Consider the following 22,639-nt stretch of genomic DNA (forward strand, 5'->3'; position numbering starts at 1 on the left):
CTTGCAAGCTTATCCAAAAGCCTTTGAGCAGAGTTTTTTGCGTTATCCTCCTTGCTTTTTGATAATACTTTAGATTTAAAATTGTGTAATGACTTTGGAAAGTCAACTCGTTGTTCTGATGCTATGACTTTGTGTTGCAATTTTTTGTTATCAGCTCCGACTTGGACTAGTTCAGCAAAAACGTCTTTCGATTCTTCATTCATGCGTCGAAAAGCACGGTTTTGAGGATAGTTTGGGTAGAGTGATGGTCCCGTTTCATGATTATGCTCCAAATTCAACGAATGAATGTACAGTCTTTCAAACTTAGTGTTTACGGAATAACTCACAAAAGCTGGGCAGCCGCTCTTGTAAGTTGATGATTGGCGTTTTCCCGATGCTTTAGAATCATAAAAACCATAGTTCACGCATGTAAATTTCACCTTTGCATACTTGAGCTTCTTTGGTAATGGTTTCTTTCGATATGATCTTTGGTTTTCTGATTCAATTGTTGTTGAATGCGGTGCTTTCGATAAGATGGGTGAATTATTAGCGTCACAATAATCACGATGGTTCTTAATGAAGGATTCTCAGTCCTCAAAAAGCATATTCACTTTTAACGTCATTTTAATTTGACAAAAAAGCTCATTCGATTCTCGATCACTACGTGTTAGGTGGGAAAGCTACACTTTCAATCCGAAACTGAAAGATTCGCGTTGTGAAAAGGAGTCCGGGCTGTAACTGGGAAACCAACTTGAAATTGCGCAGCGGATAAAAACTTTATTGTAGCTGATTCATCTCTATAGAGAGGTTAACTTTACTCGAAATGGCAACTCCGCCTTAATTAGAATATATAAGTCTAAAGTTTTTAGAATGGTTATAACGTTAAGTCGTGTTTTATGGATAATTTTAGTTGATCTATGCTTGGAAAACAGTTTGAACCTTCTGGGTTTGATTGCTATGTATGCTTTATTTTGGTAGTTGTCGAGGTTTATAAAATCTTGCTCAACCTCTCTACAGCTTTTAAACGGAAAATGTTTCCCACGGTGACTTTTCGAGGTCTAAACCGAGGAGCCAATCACTTCGCGACAGAGTGCTTCATATTTGAAATAACGATGTTTTTTTTGGCTTTTGGCCCTCCCCTCGTTAAAATGTAACAAATATACACTATTTTTAAGAATTTAGTGGGCGATGGTTGAGCCAATAACAAAATGATGTGTTTTGTAGGAATTAGGTGCGTATTATAATTGCTGAAAACTTCACTAATATTGATGCATTTCTTATGTTTGCACGAACCATCAATTAAATTCAACGAAAGGTACAGTGCAGGCTATTGATACAATATCGTAACCGTGGCCCACGAAAATCTCAAGGCATGGCTTATGATTATTTTATTACTTTTTCCAAAGCTCAAGTCAACTTGGGGGTGGGGGGACAAACCTCATAAACTTTGAAAAATCCGGTATGGGGAAAAAGGCGAAAAGCATAACGAAGCCAAACTGATACGCAAACATTTTGAAGAATATTTATTGTTAAAATAAATTGATTTTGGAATAAATGGACAATATAATATCGCTATAACAAGGATATCATAATTGCACTAGCAATTATCAAAAGGTATCTATGAACTTTCGGTTCTATTGAAAGTTGATCTCGCTCCCTTCCATTGAAATTTAAATACAAGAGAAAAAATATATAGCTAGCTTATATTATAAAGACTAACATTTTATAAAAAATAAATGGAGTTTGCTTTATTTTGCTTATAGAAAGGGTTGTTGTCATCGCAAAAAGTATGATAATACTTGAGCACCAGGGCAGAAATAGCCATCCATCAATGGGTCACTATTTCTGCCCGGGTTGGAAAGAACACTCGAGCACCCGGGCAGAAATAGCCATCCATAAAAGGTGTATCAAGAAGGCCAAGATGCTTTTCTGGAGGACCAGGAGCTCAGTCGGCCAGACTTGGGGCCTCAACCCCAAGGCTGTACACTGGCTCTATACTGGGATCATCAGACCCATACTATCTTACGGGGCACTTGTCTGGTGGACAAGGGTCCGGCTGAAGACGGTGCAGGCTGCCCTGCGCAAGCTTCAAAGGCTTGCCTGCATTGGTGTTACAGGGGCCATGAGATCGACCCCAACTGCTTCCCTGGAGGTGCTTCTTGACATGCTACCTCTTCATCTTTTCATTGAGGAGGAGGCTGTCATGGGGGCCTACAGGCTCCACATTAATGGCTGTTGGGTTCCAAGACTTTGGGATTACAGCCATACGAAGCTCTTTCGGGAGTACGCTGCACTTGAGCCGTCGTTAACGATGTGCTCTGACAAAACCGTTACCAGCTTTGATTTCACTAAGCCATTCAGCATCCACTTTCCCAGTCGGGCCGAGTGGACTAACCTGCTGCCTCTTGGCACTGGGGGTGAAACTATTTGGTTCACCGATGGTTCCAAGACTGATTCCGGCGCTGGCGCCGGTTATTACTGCCAAACTACAAGGGTTGGTTTTTCTGCTTGCCTGGGCACCTTTGCTAGTGTGTTCCAAGCGGAAATTGCCGCGATCTGTTATTGCGCAGACTACTGCATTAACAAAGGGTATAACGGACGGACTGTGAGGATCTATTCTGACAGTCAGGCCGCCCTGAATGCGCTGGACCAGTGTCAGATTACCTCTCAACTGGTGCGTAGCTGCCTTGATCTGCTAGCGCAACTGGCGTCCTGCAACAGGGTTCTGTTGTACTGGGTGCCAGGGCATAGCGGTTATTATGGCAATGAGCAAGCCGATAGATTTGCGAAAAGGGGCGCGGAGGCCAAGCTCTTGGGGCCGGAGCCGGCCGTCCCCATCCCATACGGGCATGTCAAACGGAGCCTGCATGACAGGATGACTGTCATACAAAACCAGCTCTGGCATGACATGGATGGCCAGAGACAGACAAAACAGTTAGTCAATGGTCCCTGCAGGTCTCGTGCTAGAGACCTAATTTCGCTCAGCAGATGGGATATTAGGCTGGCCACCGGTCTTCTGACCGGACACTGTCGGCTAAATAGGCACCTCCATCTGATGGGTCTTGCTGACGACCCCCTCTGCAGGTCGTGCCAGGAGCAGGAAGAAACATCCGCTCACGTACTTTGCGAGTGCGACTTCTTCGCCTCGCTTAGACTAGAACATTTTGATTCACACACTGTGGAGCCCTCGCGGGTCTCCTCTTTTACGGTGGAGCGAATTCTTCGCTACGCTGCGGCTACGGGCCTATTCAAGGCCTGATTCTGAGGTTGCACAATATGCCTTTGGCATCGGTGCTAGGGCGTGAGCCCCGCCTCATCAACAATAATAATAATAATAATTGCTGAAAACTTCACTAATATTGATGCATTTCTTATGTTTGCACGAACCATCAATTAAATTCAACGAAAGGTACAGTGCAGGCTATTGATACAATATCGTAACCGTGGCCCACGAAAATCTCAAGGCATGGCTTATGATTATTTTATTACTTTTTCCAAAGCTCAAGTCAACTTGGGGGTGGGGGGACAAACCTCATAAACTTTGAAAAATCCGGTATGGGGAAAAAGGCGAAAAGCATAACGAAGCCAAACTGATACGCAAACATTTTGAAGAATATTTATTGTTAAAACAAGTTGGGAAAGCCAAAATATTACCTCTCCGAGTGGGATGACTATCACTACCCCTTAAACTACCTAAATATATGCATCTATCGCTTTTTTTAATTCTTTGCAAGTGCTGGAATTTAATTTTAAAATAGTCAATTGTTCAAGCCTTTTCAATATCTCTCAATTGCTGTGGAAACTCTACTCTCTCGCTATACCTCAACCGTATTCTTAGTCTACCAGTATGATTTGTAACATTTGTCCATATCAAAGCTGAATCATACCTCACCACACAAAAAGCAAATGCCCCAAAACATGGAAGCCACAACCCAATCACACATAAGCTAGGCTCCCACTTAACCAAAATAATTATTAAACAGTTAAATACTCACAAAGATTGGCAAAATCAATCTCCTTCAGTAATACATAGCGCTTAAATATATTATTTTCCGAACAAAATTAATCGAGCAAATTTAACGCTTAACTTCTTCTCTTGAAATTCTATCAAAGAGTGATTCAACTTGTTTAAAAAAAGGTTTTTTTCGCAAATAGGGCGCTATCATATCAACCGCAATTCCGTCATATTTAAAAAATATACATTGCCAACACTTTTTTAGACACAATAGTGGAAGTTTTAGTCTCATTTAAAACATGTAAAACAATTATCTCATCTACAAATAGCTTACACATTTCTTTTTTAACAATATCTAGCCGTTTGGATTTTTCTAAAGCAATCTTACCACCAAAATATTTTTTGATATAGAATAAATGTTCTATGTTCTTCATTTTTGAAAATATATTTTTTAGCGTTTGTAATGATTACTCTCTACACCTACACTAATCTAACAAGGAGTATAAATCCACTAGTGGAAGCAGTGTTTTTATTGAAAATATATTTTTTAAGCGTTAAATCTAACTGGGAGTAATATGAAAGGAGTAGAAGCTTATCTGTCTTAGGAAATATGAAATTTTATCTTAACAGTTCGTTAAATCATAAGTTTATAACGAAAAAACGCGGAAGGAGAAAACGAGCAGACAACAACGATTTTTGGGGGTAGAAGTTTAAGAGCGCCATCTGTCGTCCGTGCCAAAGTTGAACTTCCACTCGAAAGGCAATGGGAAAGTGGATAAAATAATGCCATCAGCTATTTAACTGCGTCGATATATTTAACGACTTGACCCATGACATGCCCTTAACACTGGCTTCTATGAATCCTATTTATTCTTGGATGCTAGGAAACTTGGTAGACGTAACAGTCTGTACCAAGTACCCAAGCATCCTTCAATAAACGCCTGGCAACATTGTGGTACGCATGGTACAAATAAAAAATAGGATGTGTATTTATCTTTCGACTCACTCCAAGCCTTTAAGCCCTCAATACAGACGATTTGAAACACTATCGTAATTCCTAGTGTCTCGAATCTCTACGTTCCTGTCCATTATGAACAGTGCTGAGAGAATGATACATCAGAAAGAGCCATTCAAATCGAATTGCCGAAAATATTATCCATATTTTCATTTCATATAACTGAGAAAACAAATTATTATGGTTCTGAGAGGAGCTTCCCATTTTGGTTGTTGTTCTCAAAAATATATCGCAATACACGGGCCTCGATAGATATTGGAGGCAATGAAGGAAATATATCACAATGCGTGGGCCTTGATAGATACAGGAGGCAATGTAGGAAATATAACGCAATGCACGGGCCTAAAAAGATATAAGAGACAATGTACGAAATATAACGCAATGCACGGGCCTTGATAGATATAGGAGGCAATGATTTAACGACTTCGGTACTTGGGTTTATCTTTAATATTTAAATAAATATAATTATTTTTAATAATTTTAATCGCCAGTAAATAACTTTAAAAATAGTTAAATCGTTTAAAATAAAGTTGTTCCTATTATCTTTCGAAACTTTGCTAATATTGATGTTTAAAGTGAAGGGTACCCCTCTTGCCCGCTTTTTTCAAATTTTGAGGTATATATACGTTTCGTTTCCATCATAATAATAGATAAAAACGCATTCGCGTGAACCTTTGGTGGAAGCCCTGCCATTGGGAGGCTAGACGTTTCTCGTAACCCTAGCCGATCGCCGCGTATATCTTAAAACCAAATAATAGATAAAAACGCATTTGCGTGAACCGATGGTGGAAGCCCTGCCATTGGGAGGCTAGACGTTTCTCGTAACCCTAGCCGATCGCCGCGTATATCTTGGAACCAAACGATGACGGAGGAAAAGAAGCCAGAATGTACTGACTGGCGTCCATGTGGAATGGACAAAAGACCTGAAGATGGTGGTGCATTGAAGCTGGTGTCAATGTGGAATTGACGAAGAACAGAAGATGGTGGTGCATAGAACCTGGTGTCAATGTGGAATTGACGAAGAAAAGAAGATGGTGGTGCATAGAAGCTGGAGTCAAAGTGAAATTGACGAAGAACAGAAGTTGGTGGTGCTTGGAAGCAAGCACGTACAGACTAGTGTCCATGTGGGATGGACAAAGACTAGCAGATTGTGATCCTTAGAAGCCAGTTAGTAAAGACTGGTGTTGGTAGATGAATGACCAAATTTCCTTGAACCGCGAACGCGTTCCGGAAATCGGGTATTTGTTTGCTCCGATTTGTAAACTGCGAACGCGGTCACGTGGGGTCTGACAGACAGACAGACACACAGACAGACAGACAGACAGACAGACAGACACGGCCGGTGTAATACCTCTCCGTGACATACGTCACTCGGAGAGGTAATAAATTGATTTTGGAATAAATGGACAATATAATATCGCTATAACAAGGATATCATAATTGCACTAGCAATTATCAAAAGGTATCTATGAACTTTCGGTTCTATTGAAAGTTGATCTCGCTCCCTTCCATTGAAATTTAAATACAAGAGAAAAAATATATAGCTAGCTTATATTATAAAGACTAAAATTTTATAAAAAATAAATGGAGTTTGCTTTATTTTGCTTATAGAAAGGGTTGTTGTCATCGCAAAAAGTATGATAATACTTGAGCACCAGGGCAGAAATAGCCATCCATCAATGGGTCACTATTTCTGCCCGGGTTGGAAAGAACACTCGAGCACCCGGGCAGAAATAGCCATCCATAAAAGGGAGACTATTTCTGCCCGGGCTGGAAAGAACACTCGAACACCCGGGCAGAAATAGCCATCCATAAATGGGCGACTATTTCTGCCCGGGTTGGAAAGAACACTTGATCACCCGGGCAGAAATAGACGGCCCACTGTGGACCGTCTATTTCTGCCCGGGCTTGAATTAATTTTTGGCTACCCGGGCATAAATAGCCGACTAACGTTTCAGGGCTATTTCTGCCCGGATTTTTAACCCGGGGGAAAAATAGCCACTCCACTGTGGGCCGTCTATTTCTGCCCGGGTTTCAGAAATTTCTGAAACCCGGGCATATATAGCTGTATATAGGTTAATCCTTATTTATGCCTTTGGGCAGAAATAGTGGTCCTTAGTTAAAGTGCTATTTCTGCCCTGAACCCGGGCAGTTTTAGTCTGCTATAAATGGGCGGCTATTTCTGCCCGGGACGCGGGGAGATTTAGTCGACTATAGGCTATTTCTGCCCGGGTCCCGTGTAGAAATAGCAATGGCCTAAGGTAAAACCATGGAAAATCTCCGCAAACGAATCGAATTTCACCTCGTACAAACTCCTGAGAAGGCGGTGAAAAAAAGCAAATTCACCAGCTTTTGAGAAATGCACGATATTCTAGAATGATTTGGTTGGAATTCATATGATGAAGAAAAGTTTAACTTTGGACCGCCCCATTTAATTATTAGACCTTTCAAAGGTTTTAATGTATAAATTCCAATATGGGGTTATAAGACATCAGTATGGTGACAAGGCTCGTCTTTTGTTCACAGATACCGGTAAGAAAACCAAACCCAACCTCACCTTACTAATGGAATGTATTCTCATCAGATTTTTTTTCTCTCATTACAGACTGCCTTACATATCAGATCCAGACCAAGGATCTTTACGCCGATTTCGCCCATCAAAGCGACAAGTACGATTTCTCAGGATATCCGTCCAATCATCCACTGTACAGCGTTACCAACAAGAAAGTATTGGGTAAATTCAAAGATGAACTGGATGGAGTGCCAATCAAAGAATTCTGTGGACTACAAGCCAAAATGTATCCAATCCTGTCGTTGAATGGTGAAAAAAGACTTTAAAGGGTATTTCTCGACGTGTGGTCAAGAAAAACTGGGACTGTCTCCTTAATAAGCGAATCACCAAAGGAACGATGAAAAGAATAGTCAGTAGACGTCATGCAGTTTCCACTATTCAACAAAACAAGATTTTCCTAAATTTGTTTGACGACAAGCGTTTTATTTTGGGAGATGGAATTTCAACTCTGGCTTATTGACATGTTGACATATTAAACAAGAAGGAAGATTAATTCTCGCGAACCGCGCGCGAATACATTAACTTTAATTTCCTCGAGCCGTGAAGCGCGCCTCTTGAGCCCCGCATCTATGTATATTCATTAAATGTAATTTTCAATAATATTATATATAAATAAAAAAACACACAACTTATTATGAAAACTGTATTAAAAATTTCTTTCGCATAAACTCAATAATCATGCAATCATTTAAATTCTTAACTTTAGAAAATTTACAAATAATATCATATAGTTTAATACCTCTACATCTATTTAAAGCAAAATATACACAAAATCCCCCACAGGTTTTACTGTTATTACTCTGCAATTGTATTCTAGAGGGCCGGTAGGCCCTTCTTGATAAGATCCCACACCCTCCCGTAATGTTAAATGAAAATTCACAGATTTTCGCCGATTTTCCCATAAGAATAACATGGGGTTTTTGGTGCTCCAGCACATCGAATCATTTAAAACCTAAAGCGAAGTTACGTTTCGGAATACTTTCAAATTAACAAGTAACTATTCAAGGTGTGCCTTTTTCTAGTTTCATCAAAATTAATTAAGTCTAAGTATGTTAATTTTATTAAAAATGCAAGTACCTCAAAAGATTATTCTACAGCAGACGACGCTAGTTGTTCATTACTCTACAGTAGACGACGCTAATTTGCCATTTCACCGCCTTGAAACTTTAACTTGATATTTTTCAATAACTATAACTCTAAAATTTTTAAAAACTTCACTGGTGGGTCTAATTTTTGTTCAATTGTGTGTCTCGGTTGAATTTCTTTACTTAAGATACCTATTTTTATTTATATTTTAGATGTTAGTTTTGACCAAGGCTTAAGGTGCCTTAATTAGGCAGATTAGTGAGTCCATGGATTAAATAACGCTATCCCTTAGTTAATCCATGGTGAGTATAATAATGGGTGATTGTAAAAGCTTGAAGGATAGATGGATCAGTGTGGGAAATAAGGATTTTTTTAACACTGGACCAGTGGCCTAGGTATTTTAATTAAAATAACTGGCCACGGTGCCACCCAGCGTGGGCAAATGGCGGTAGCACAGGGCAAATACCAGTTTAAAAATTGCCTGGACCAGTTTAAAAATTAAATTGGAGGGGGAGTCAGTGCTCCTCGGAATACTTTCAATTTAACAAGTAACTATTCAAGGTGTGCCTTTTTCAGGTTACATCAAAGTAAATTAAGTCTAAGTATGTTAATTTAATTAAAAATGTAAGTACCTCAAAAGATTACTCTACAGCAGATGACGCTAAATGCTCATTACTCCACAGTAGACAACGCTAATTTGCCATTTCACCGCCTTGAAACTTTAACTTGATATTTTTCAATAAATATAACACTAAAATTTATTAAAAACTTCACGGGCGGGTCTAATTTTCGTTTAATTATGTGTCTCGGTTGAAATTCTTTACTTAAGATACATATAAATTTATATTTTAGATGTTAGTTTCGACCAAGGCTTAAGGTGCCTTACTTAGGCAGACTATTGAGTGAGTCTATGCAATGGGTGATTGGAAAAGCTTGAAGGCTAGATGGATGGTTTCAAATTTTAGGATTTTCTTATTCTTAAGGACGAGATCTTAGCTACAGAGCATCCAGTGTCGTCTAGTTTTTTTAAACAGATTCCCAGGATACACAGATTAGCCATAAAATTGTAATGGTGGTACCGTGGTTAATATTCTACAGCAGTTGTTTTTGATTGATTTTCGGGATAGTGACCAGTCTTGGAAATAGCACAGGTCCAAAACCAGTTTATTAATTGCTCGAACCAGTTTTTTATTCGAAATCCGGGGGAGAACTTTTATGAAAATTCAGGAGGGACCAGTTTAAAAATTCTACTCCACGGGTGTAGACTCCTAGCGTTGACTGGTACTCATTCTTGGCTTCCGTACTATAACCACAGCCCACTCGATCACGCTTTGGCTTCACAAGCTATGGAAGCCAGGGTGGGAAATAAGGATATTTTTAAAACTGGACACTGGGCCAGCAACCCTCCTGGCCTGGAATAAATAAACTGGTCCATGACCATTGACCAGGGCGCGTCGTCTGCTAAACTAAAGAAGTGGGTAATTAAAATAGTTGAGATAATGTCTGGACTCTGGTTACCCTTGAATTTTCTTAGTGGTCCCGTTGACCACTAACGCCCCTCCGATTCAATTTTTAAACTGGTCCAGGCCATTTTAGGATAGATTAATACAAATAAAGACTGAAGGAACAGATATTATAGAAAAAGGACTTGGTTTACCCAAGTCTAAAAATCAAAACGATAAGAGTTTTTCCAGTTGACTGAAGCGTGGATATTTTTTTTCTATATAATTTTAAGGACAATCCGTATTTTACTACTCCTTAGAAATTAGTTCAATCTCCTGATTTTACTGGTAATGGATTTATTTCCTATAAATTAATTGAAATAAAAAGTTACTTATCTCAGATTTTTCAACAACAATTCCCTTATATGTTTTTAATGGTAGAATTATTTGAAAGATAAAACACTTTCTCCCATGAAAAAAAAATAAATTTCATGATAAAATGTTTCAGGTAAATGAAATGGTTGTTGAAAAATCTGAGATAAGTAGCTTTTTATTTCAATTAATTTATAGGAAATAAATCCATTACCAGTAAAATCAGGTGATTGAATTAAATTCTAAAGAGTAGTCAAATACGGATTGTCTTTAAAATTATATAGAAAATAATATCCAATCTTCAGTCAACTGGAAAAACTCTTATCGTTTTTTTTTAGACTTGGGTAAACCAAGTCCTTTTTATATAATTAAATAGGACCTAGATGTAAGTCCTGCAAAATTAATTAACCACCACCGAGTGTAGTCAATTCTATTGACTCGCTTCAGCCGTTCTCCTTCTCGAACTAGTTATCTCGAGCTGGAAGTCTCTCAGTAGCATTACCAAGTATTTGTAGTGTCATACTTATGGAACATATCAATTTTAAAGTTATGGTACAATTTATACATTTTTCACTTAAAATCTCTCACAGAACTCTTGGTACTACGATTCTACCACACTGTCCCTGTATGTAGAGCTATGTCAGAAGCCTTAGTGTGACGTCACCCATGCTATTTGCTCATAGAATCAACCAAAGCGGTACCAAACATGGCTACCGCCCACTGCTAATGTTCCGCCCGTGACGTTTTACCTAGGCACCGACGTCACATCTGAGATAGCTCTATATTATTGTATGTATTAGTCTCCTTATTTAATTTTATTGGCTGTGCCCCTGACCCATACCGGGTTCTCATTGCTTCTAAAAACTGAGCCTGCATTTCATTGGCATAAAAATTAAAATTATTTATTTATTAGATTGGGTGGGTAGTTGAAGATAGTGATAGTGATAGGTGAATCTTCGTGTTTTAATTTTGAGTTCATTTCATACTTTGATTTGCTACGCTATTTGTGAGTGATATTATCTTTTTGTCGCTCGATGCTCTCGAGGGGAAATCGGTGATCGAATAATCTTTCTCGCTCGTCGTCGTTCGAGTGCTTGCCATCAATTGAAAACACTTAAAGGAACCTCCTTATCTTTAAAGAGAAATTACGAAACACCGATTTGGAATATTCGTAAGAAAACACCAACGCCGTTTTGGTTCGGTACAAACCTTCTTAAGACTCTTTCAGACGATCCAACTTTTTGACTCATCTCGATGGTTTAATAAGTTGTATAGTATAGGTTCCATGAGTTTAAGTATATGTTCCATGAGTTTATAGTATATGTTAAATGAGCTTATAGTATAGGTTCCATGAGTTTATAGTATATGTACCATGAGTTTATTATATGTACCATGAGTTTATAGTATAGTTTCCATGAGTTTATAGTATAGGTTCCATGGGTTTATAGTATATCTACCATGAGTTTATTATATGTACCATGAGTTTATTATATGCACCATGAGTTTATAGTATAGTTTCCATGAGTTTATAGTATAGGTTCCATGAGTTTATAGTATAGGTTACATGAGTTTATAGAATAGGTTCCATGAGTTTATATTATAGGTTCCATGAGTTTATAGTATAGGTTCCACGAGTTTATAGGAATGTTCCATGAGTGTACAGTATAGGTTCCATGAGTTTATAGTATATGTACCATGAGTTTATATTGTAGGTTCCATGAGTTTATAGTATAGCTTCCATGAGTTTATAGTATAGGTTCCATGAGTTTAAAGTATCGGTTTCATGAGTTTATAGTATATGTACCATGAGTTTATAGTATATATACCATGAGTTTATAGTATATGTACCATGTGTTTATAGTATATGTACCATGTGTTTATAGTATATGTACCATGTGTTTATAGTATAGGTTCCTTGAGTTTATAACACGGAATTATGATCGAAGCACGCCTCGCGGTAACAAAGGGAATCATTCAAATAACAAAGGTTTGCAAGGGCTATACAATATTGGTAATTAGACTCAGATAGGTCCCGAGGACACGCATTTACAGGGTGTTCCAAAAATTATGAAATACAGCGGGTTTTATCAAAAGTCTATAGATATTCAAACAAAAAGTACACTTCATTAACAATTCCCTGCCTTTGTTTAACTGTAGACGATGTGTAAACTGCAATAAGCAAAGTACGTCCCTCCTCCCGCTCCAATTAACCAACCGCCTACAGGAACTAACGAACCTATCAGATAAAAGTGCCTTTGACGGAAATTGCTTTATAGAAATCAATACGTGATTTGATCATGTTGGCGATCAAAGAAAAAATAATGGGAGATTTCGAGTAGAAAAGGTTCTATGACATTATCCAGTTAGGGACGCTGTTATGATTGAAGGAGTTCTTTAAGGATGACCCCTGAAATAAAACTAAGAAATTGAAAGGCAATTCTATTTAAATATAAGGTTCATCCCTAAATCCCTCTAATCGTAACTTGTTTAGTGTACCCCTTGTAGCGGAAGGTCATAGAACATTTTCCACTCAAAATCGCCCCTAGATGTAACTGTTCTACGGTCCTATTTGTAACAACTCTCGTATAATCAAAGCTTCCTTTGGATCCAAAAGTATTGTAGGCTCGTAATTCTGGTTCCTGAAAAGGGACGACTCTCATTTAAAATGCAATTTTTAAATCCAATTCAATGAGGTATTGTGTATTTTAACTTGGCCTTTTCCAAACTGTACAATACTTTTATAGCAATTTTATTGCTACGAAACCAAATACAAAAGTAAACATATAATATAAACTTGATTTTTCAAGGATTTTTTTCGCATTTTAAATTTGTGGATGACGAAAATTATGGCACTAACACTTTAAAATAGGACAAGGAAGGGAGAGGAATTAGTCCACATCAAAATGGGGACTTCTAGGTGCTCGAAATACGTCATCTATCCTACGTAACGACTAAGTGCGTGAATAGAAAATTCAGAGACCTGCGCGGGTCTAGTTTTGCAGGCCCGATCCGAGCCCAGCCCGGGATTGAGCATTTTCAAAAAGTCCGAAACCCGGACCGGGTCCGAGTATTTAGTTGGTTTTCAGGCCCGGTCCGTTACTAGCATTAACCAAGCCCGGCCCGGCCCGGTCCGTCACATTGGATGAATTGAACAGGCCTGGCCCCGTCCGTGACACGTCGTGCAGTTGTAATTTTTATATATTTTTAACATATCATCAATGAATTAAATTCATATTTACTTTTGCGTCGTGTATTATCCATTTCTTTTGATAATGGTTTGTCCATTCCAAGAAGCTTATACTCATTTAAATTATCTTTCATTTCAATTTTGGATTAAATGAGAATCAAGGTTGGCCCGGCCTGAATTTTGAAAAATGAACAAAAGCCCGGCCCGGCCCGATACAATTTTCAAAGGTGGAAAGGCCCGCTCGGCCGGAGCAGGACTGATTCAGGATAGCTTGGTTTTTGGGTTAATGAAGTTGTAAGCAACTCAGATGCGTCGCTTACTAGTTTAAGGCTTTTTCAGACGATTCAACTTTTCGACTCAGCTTGTTGGGTCAACTCGAATTGAATCAAATTGTTGAGTCTCCTTTTGATGTACTACATATATTTCTTCCCCCTCAGCAATAGTGGGTCGGATCGACTAGTCAGTTTGGCAGTCTACCCGATAGTCCAACTACTGCAGGTACATACTGGGACAAGTCGAAAGAACTCTTACCCGTTAAGCGGTCGGCCGACATCTTTTATGATTACTGCAAAAACTCCTTATCTTTAATAAGGGAGAAAACATTTCTATAAGAAATTTGGCATCACGCAAATTGGCAGGGTTGAAGTTAATCTTATGATTTCTTCGTGTAGTTATGTAAAAACGAAACCGAGTTTGACGCTCATAATTTGTATGCCTGGGTGTGTCTGTGGCTTTAGAAATACAATAGTTCCGTGAAACCCCTTTAAAGGAATAGTGACGTGATTTAAAAATTATCACAAATCTAAAGAAAACCTTACTTTTTTGAGAGTTTATACTCTTCTGATTCCAAAAATATATTTGATAAATATTTAAATATGAGAGAAAAAACTTCGAAAACTAGAAATTTGGGAGGCAAAATCAAATTTGCGGAGATTTTTGGCAGGTTTTTCTCCTTGCTACGTTACTCACGGCATCTCGCGGAAAAGCCAAGCGCCCAAGACTCCCGACTCTACTAATGCCGCGGCGCGAATCTGAATAAAATAGGCTTAACGCGGAGACACTAACAGGCGTCACGTGAGTGACATCTAGAGAGAAAATTTCTCCTTACTACGTCATCAAACGAAGCAAAATTTTAACAAACAGAATACTTTGATTGCAATTTTTTAAATTGCGACGAAACCAAATAAAGAAGTAAACATATCATAATAAACTAGATTTTTCATGGATTTTTTCGCATTTTAAGTTTGTGGATGACGAAAATTGTGGCACTTACACTTTAAGAATCACTTAGAGTTTACGGGAAATCATTTTAGCACTGTTAAAGGCGTCGAGTGAAGATTTTCTTTCATTGATAATTTTGAAAGTGATAGGGAGTCATTGGTGAATTAAAATGGATTGGGATTAAGGATTACTTATCCTTATTAACAATGACGGTACAATGTACTCGATAGAAGGAGCCTTACAAACGACGAAGCTCTAAGCTGGCCGGGGCCATCTTGTTTAAACGATTTTTATTGAGAAAATAGGTTTGGGTTAATTGTTGCTATTGTAGTATAAGTATTGAATCGCGGACCAAAAATCTGTAGAAATCATGTCGATTAATTTAATCATTAACTTTTAATTAACTTAAAAATAACTTAAACGTGCCAGTTGGAGGGGGGACTCTTCATATCATATCCTGGCTAAGCTTTTATAAAAGATATGAGTCTTTCAAGTGGTTTGTTATTTTCGTTGACTACCTGTCTTATCTTCAAATTGATTAGCGGAATTAAACTCAAACATATTTCGTATCTGATTAATTCTTGGGAAGAATGACACTCTTCAGTTTGAAAAGGCGAAGGATTACGAATGATAACACCAGGGAGCCGCGTTGACACATTCAATTGAAACCCATGACGAGGCTGTAACCATCGCTACGAAGGGAGATTTCAAAACGATCAGTTCCAAGTCTGCCGCCGTATTCTGCAGGCTTAGCCTTCCGCGCCCACTTGGATTCTCGTTGCTCATTGGTCCGTAAAGGAACTGGATTCTGGCTTATTATTGGCGGCTTAGGTTTCGACTTTCAAGACGAAATTGCATTGCGGATGTCCACCAAATTTGAAATACGGTTTTTCGACGGGTAGATCGTTCAGCGTCATAAACCGGTTAACTCACCGGTGCTTTTGCTTTAGTTTCTGACGCTGAACGTAGCAGACTACACTTCATCATTGTTAATGGTGACTTGGGGAGTAGTACGGTTAATATTTGCGAAGTAAGGATGCCTATTTGAAGGGGGCCAAATTATTTGTACCAATATTGTTAACTAAAAGTAACCGTAAATTTCTAGTGTAAAGCCTTTCAGCTCGTGATCGAAAATTACTTCAACCAAGGCTTAGGTGTAATGTAAGATTTATGTGACTTAAATTATCGTTCTGCGTTGTTAGTAGATAACATGAGCATCGAATAAGCCAACTGTCCATAATTAAAGCCATTCAATTCTCATAATAATAATATAATTAATATAATATATAATATTAATTATAATATATAATAACATCCTACTGCTATGCTGAAGTGGGTTCACTCAAGGGTAATGAGACAAAAACGTCATTCAGTATAAACTTTCAAAGTGTCACAGCCCTATAGGGTACCATTGACTTTACGTGTGATATAATCAAAGAAAGTAATTATGATAGATGGGTTTAAAATTAAATGTTGCAGTACGTTCAACTGGTAAATATGGTTACTGAAGTGTCTAACAATATAAATTTGAATGAGTTTTTGTTGTGCTAAAGATTTGGAATAAAACAGTGGTTTAATTGACAGTGTCACACGAATGGGCTACTACAGTCAATATTGATGACGTCCACGGTTTAATCTATAATACAAACTTGAAATTGTTATAATTAACATCAAATACCATGTATTTACCACTTTATTTCGAAAATATTACAAAAATTTAATAAATTTTTAAGGCTACACAAAATTTTGATCTTAATATACAGGATTTGGACATATGGAGGAATCATACCATTTACACCAGGAGAACAGAAACCCGTCTCTTTTTGTCCTCCATGCAGCCCGGCCTTCTGGTGTAAGTTTCATTAATGCTCCATTTGTGTAAACTTGTAAACTATTTATATACTGGATTTTGCTGCTACTTAATGTCACCTCAAATGAAGTAACATTAGCCTGCTTGTGTAAAAGATAAAAGACAATGTTTGAAGTTACATTTGGATGTAAAATGTTAAAAATAAGCAATTATATGACAACGGCAAAAATTTGCTCTCTTGTCATGAGAGTAGCGACAACGTTTCATCATAAACTGGTCAAAATAAAGCTATATGTTCTGAAATATCGTTCTGTATAACTTTATTATGATTTTAAAATAGATTTTTGGTAGAAAGTATGAATAAAACTGATTGAAGCCGACATATTACAAGAAACTTCCTGTTTCGACTTTTTCATTTGCCTAATTGACCATTTAGGCAGATCTTAGATTTAAGTGATAGTAGAGTGTAAGTTTGCCTAATATAGAAGTGTGTCGTCTTTATATGTGAAACTGGAGAAGCTACAACTTCAGTTAAAAAGCCAAAATAAGTTGATCGCAATCAATAAGATAAGTTTCATTCAAGGTTATACCATAGAGTGTGCGACACTATCGAAACAGGGTGAAGTCTTAATGGTGTCCTTTCGTTCGAACATTTATATGTCGAATGTCATTCATGTAATTGGTAATCTTCACGATATGTATGACTTATTGGTACAAGTACTTGTATTGATATTCGATCGAGGTACTCGATACCAATAATAAGTACTCATTCAGGACTAACAGAAATTAGAAATGCCGATTAAACCCGGGAATTATAACCGAAAATCTATTGTTTTAGGCGTCTTCAACCTACAGAATTGTTTTTACGCTCGTTTTTCTCAGCTTATTACTTGGTGACATGATACATTCTACCCGTGAACTGGAATGGCATTTCAGAACAGTTACGTCTTCAATTTCTGTGCATTGGAATCTCTCTTTCATTAAGACAAATAGGCTCTCCAAAGCCTAACCAGTGTATTGCGCTCAATATATCTTAGATAGTCTTGCATGGTTCAGCTACACACGCCCCTTTCAATGATAAAACACCTCTGCTACAAGGTTTTTGACGACCAGAATTAACCCCTGTTACAATGCTATATTTTAGTGAAGATTGTGACGTGATATTATTAAAATGTAAAATTATACTTCGTCTACCATAAAGTACACTATCGTTACACATTAAATACTTGAATAAACTTCCATTCCAGAGTCATGTTACCGAGATACAGTACACTAACCCTAAACATGTGGGAATTGGGGAAAATAGTCTGCTATTTGAAGGTTCACGAAATAGATGGCGTAAATAACCTAAACATAGATGTAAAGGTTATTGCACTGACCTTTGACGATAACCGACACAAAATGCTGACCTTACACCGTACGTTCAGTGTCAATTGAAAAGTTAACTGAACTGAACCACTATCGTTCTTTGCTTGCGTGAACATCCAATCTCAGCCCAGAATCCAATTTCGGCTCGAAAACTAAGCCGCCAATCAAAAGCCAGAATCCATTTCTCTATGAACCAATGAGCGAAGAGAATCCAAGTGGGCGCGGAAGGCTAAGCCTGCAGAATACGGCGGCAGATCTAACAAACATCACGTGATCCATTGAACGGTTGAGGGAGATTAAAGGGGTCACCTTGGTTTCGTTGGATATTACAATGGTGTCTCGCAATTTTCAGGTTTAAAAAGTGTTACTGGGGGAGAGGCGAGCGTCAAAACGGTGCTCATCGATGTGCGATTAGGAACCAGGTCCAAGAAGTCAGAGACATCAAAATGGTAAGTGATGCAATTTCGAGTTCTTAATTAAATTGCGCGACTCGCAAAAAATTCCTTTTATACGTGAAAAGTAGGATATTTGTTTTGTAGAACATCAGATCAAATAATAGCGAGGTTTCATAGAATAATTTAGGAATAATGGAACATTGGTTTCGTTTCGGTTTTATACAATTTCACGAGGATGCCAATTTCTGCATAATTTTCGAGAATCATAGCTCATTTCCGCACAACATTTTTGGCACACTTGCGCACAGATTACCATAACCCATTTCCGCAAAAGATTTAGGGTTACAGGGTTCGTACAAAATACTTTTGGAATGAAATTCCCTAACTTTTCCGGGTTTTCCCTGACTAAATTGCACAAATTTCCCTGACCATTTGCAATAACGTACATGGCGAACATATATGAAAACCAATCTAAATTCACTCGAATAATTTTTGCACGAGTTGTTATTCTTATAAAAATAAGCCAATTAATTTTTTTCAATTTAACTGTAACTAAATACAAGTCACGGAAAGGACATTTACGTATTAGCTAGGTGTGGTAGAGGTGGGAAGGGCGTGTTCGTCTCGTATGTGCTAATGTAGTACAGTATTCATGTTTTCTAACTCGCTAACTTAATATTCGAGATGGCCCAACGTTTGGTGTACATTAAGTTCTTACCACATCTAGATAAAAAGGTCTTTTCGCCTATCCAGCCTCCACAGCCAATCCACAATCATATACACTAACAGATCATAATCGTAAAGCCAGTATGTCTTTCACAACCTAGATAAAAACCTATAACAAATACACATTGAAGGGTCAGGAGATATTTTCAACGACAACTATAAATAAATAGCAGCAACCCAGCCTTTACACATAGTGCCCTTTCCGTATGAAAATGAATCTCTCATTATAGCTACCTTGCCCGTATTCTCCATCCTCTTTCGCTAACCCCAAAAACCGGAGTAAGGAGAAAATATTTTAATCCGTTTCGATACGGCCGTCCGTCAAATGAACCCAAAACTTTATCCTCGCCGCAATCAAACCGGGTGAATACTTTGACGATGCCGATCTTATTTCTTTCCCAATGCTTTGAAGAGCCTAAAGAGGATCTTTTCTTAACTATAGGTCCAGACAAACTTGTTTTACGTCCATCCGAAGTCGGAAAATTGCCTTTAACTCATGCCATAGCGCTAATGTATTTCCTCTCGCAATTCTTTCACATTACGAGCTCCAACGTGGTAACGGATCTTGCCTTAATCGCTTTCTATCCACGCTTGTTTTTCGTGTACCCGAGGTTAACTCACAAACACACACACACACACACACACAATGCTACGTTTAAACGTTGTGTCAACGTGAATTTGCTACCTGGGATAATCTGTTACAAAATTCCAACGACCAGTCAATTCTTTAGTCAACCACACTAATCACCACGACATTGCATGCGTAAAGTCCATCATCTGCAGAATCTGGAATGTCTACATTTCCTTCTGCAGCTATATGCCAATCACGGATAGGAGTCGTTCGTAAATCTCCGACAATTCTTTTAGCCATTTCTTACACGTTCCAGTTCTTCCCGTGTAGTTTTTCATTCGAGCAAATTTAGCTGACCAGCTACATTACCTCTCTAATCTGACGATGTCTAAAATTAATTTTACATAACTGTACTTTAGTTTGAGAAAAAACATGAATGTAGATTTAGTTTGAGAAAAAACATGAATGTACATTTCTTCTAACACTTCAAAGAAGACAATATTTTTACCATTACAACAATTGAATTGGCTTAAAGAATAGCTTAAATTAAAATATGTGGCCAAACACAGCGTAAGAAGCTACTTATTGATGGCTCCTCACTGGAAGCCATTAAGAATGCTGGTTTCGTGGGCTTCACTGGAGTAGACAAGGGTTCCTTCAAACTCCATCAGAACACGGAAGCCACTAAAACCACTGTAGCCGAGTCTGCGGCAGGAGGTGGGACTAGCGAGATGGGGGATCTCGCTGTGGAGCTCTCTGGCGTCGCTCTAGGAACAGAGGGGGAGGGGGGCTCATTCGGAAGTCTGTTCTTCCGTGGATGAGTCCACCCCACTGGAAGAATCGGATGGGACCCTTCGGGGTTCCGCCGATGAGCGTTCTAGCGGTCCTGGTGAGGGGGAGGATCTTGGGACTGGGAGCTTGCCTGTCAGGGGGGAGGTGCCACTAGCCCTCTCGGGACTGATGAGGTGTAGCTAGGTCCCTTCTGAACCCCTCTCTTAGGGACCATGGGGACGCTAAGTGCGATTCAAATCAATCTGCACCATAGTAAGGCGACCTCTGCGGTACTCTGCAGGAAGTTTGCTATAGAGGGTCTTGATCTGGCCCTCATACAAGAACCGTGGATTTGCCATGGCAAAATCCTCGGTCTAGACGCGGCGGGGTCACTATTTTATGACCAAACTGCTGCTAGACCTAGGGCGTGTATTCTGGTTCGGAGGGATCTTTGCTGTATCTCTCTACCGCTGTACACGTCCCAGGACACGCCGGCCGTGAAGCTAGTCCTGGCCACTGGGCATGCCAAGTTGACTCTCACGGCTGCCTCTGCATACTTTGCCCACGATGCGAACTCTCTCCCGACAGTTGAGGTGATCAATTTGGTCAATCAATGCGGGTAGAGGGGGGACAAAGTAATCATTGGCTGCGACGCTAATGCTCATCACGTCACGTGGGGCAGATGGTCACACCCCTAAACTTACTTCACCTAACGATCTTGATAGGGCTGCTGGCGACTTACAGTGCTCTATCATTGAGTCGTTTCACCGGAACTGCCCACTCAAGAACGTTAACCGCTCGAGGCTTGTCCCTTGGTGGAATGCGGATCTCAGCCGGCTTCGGAAATACACGCGCAGGCTCTTTAACAAAGCCAAGCGCACGGGTGACTGGACTGGATACAGGCTGTCCCTTAATACCTACAACAGGGCCATTAGAGCTGCTAAGAAGCACTCTTGGCGGACCTTCTGTGAGCAAGTCTCCAATGTCCCTGCACGGCTAGGGTCATGAAGATCCTAGTGCATGACAACACACATCGACTTAATACTATTAAGTTGCAGGAGAGTGTATACACTTAGTCTGGGGCTGAGACTCTCAAGCATATGCTGGAGGTCCATTTTCCTGACTCCACTTCAATCAATCCAACAAACCCTGACTCTCAATACCCTGTTCTGCACAGGGCGAAGAGGGAGGACTGGCTTGTAGCCAGGCAGGTTGTTACGATTTCCAAGCTTCGTTGGGCTGTCAACTGTTTTGAGCCCTACAAGTCTCCGGGACCCGATGGGGTCTTCCCTCTGCTTTTGCAAGAGGGCTTGGACCACATCGCCTCTCCGTTATGCAAAATCTATAGACTTTGCATCGCTCTCGGTCACATACCTCGTGACTGGAAGCGCTCTAGTGTCATCTTTACTCCCAAGCCCGGGAAGGTTTCCTATCTCGAGGCGAAGGCATTTAGGCCCATATGCCTGACCTCCTTCTTCCTCAAAATCCTGGAGAAGCTGGTGGACAGGTACATTAGAGGCGAGGTATTTTCGGTAACTCCTCTCTCTTCTTCACAATTCGCTTACCAAAAAGGTAAATCAACTGAGACGGCCCTTCACGGCCTCACGAATTGCCTGGATAGGGCATTCGAGCTTCAGGAATTTTCACTGGCCATTTTCCTCGATATCGAGGGGGCCTTTGATAAGGTCTCAATCTCGGTTATTACTGAAGCTGTCAAGAGATTTGGCATCAGCGACACTCTTGGCCGCTGGATTAAGTCCATGCTGACCGACCGAGAGGTGACGGCGTCTCTCCTTGGGGACTCTCTACGGGTGACTACCAGTAGGCGCTGCCCTCAGGGTGGAGTGCTCTCCACACTGTTGTGGTGCCTGGTGGTGGACGAACTCTGGGAGAGGCTCGGGGGTTCTGGGCGCTCTCACTGCTTTGGGTATGCGGACGATGTGGCGATAGTCTTTAACTGGAAGTTCCCGGCTACTGTCACCGCACTGATGAGATCTGCTCTCTCTAACGTGGAGCAATGGTGTCAGGCGGTCAACCTCACTGTTAATCCTAAAAAACTGTCCTTGTTCCATTTACGAGGAAGAACACTAAGGATCTGTTCAATGATATCTCTTTCTTTGGCCAGGTCCTGACAAAGTCCACCGAGGTGAAATACTTGGGGGTGACTTT

At 39.6% G+C, this 22,639-nt stretch overlaps 1 protein-coding gene and 1 long non-coding RNA gene across 4 annotated transcripts in view; one reads left to right on the plus strand and one right to left on the minus strand.

The window, feature by feature from the left end:
• Window positions 1–22,639, minus strand: part of LOC149634491 (multidrug resistance-associated protein 1-like) — a 265,543-nt gene that overhangs the window by 109,469 nt on the left and 133,435 nt on the right. The window lies entirely within an intron of this gene.
• LOC149634494 (uncharacterized) lies at window positions 15,706–17,019 on the plus strand. 3 transcript variants are annotated; one of them, XR_016373581.1, is made up of 3 exons: window positions 15,706–16,320; window positions 16,383–16,510; window positions 16,593–17,019. It is a non-coding gene; the product is annotated as an uncharacterized LOC149634494 (long non-coding RNA). The 3 variants fall into 3 exon arrangements; XR_016373580.1 differs by having other exon boundaries at window positions 16,414–16,510; XR_016373579.1 differs by having other exon boundaries at window positions 15,706–16,510.

This window comes from Phalangium opilio, unplaced genomic scaffold (genome assembly GCF_054372755.1).
Source record: "Phalangium opilio isolate 3A_F unplaced genomic scaffold, DU_Popi_V2 ptg000098l_1, whole genome shotgun sequence".
Lineage (NCBI taxonomy): Eukaryota > Metazoa > Arthropoda > Arachnida > Opiliones > Phalangiidae > Phalangium > Phalangium opilio.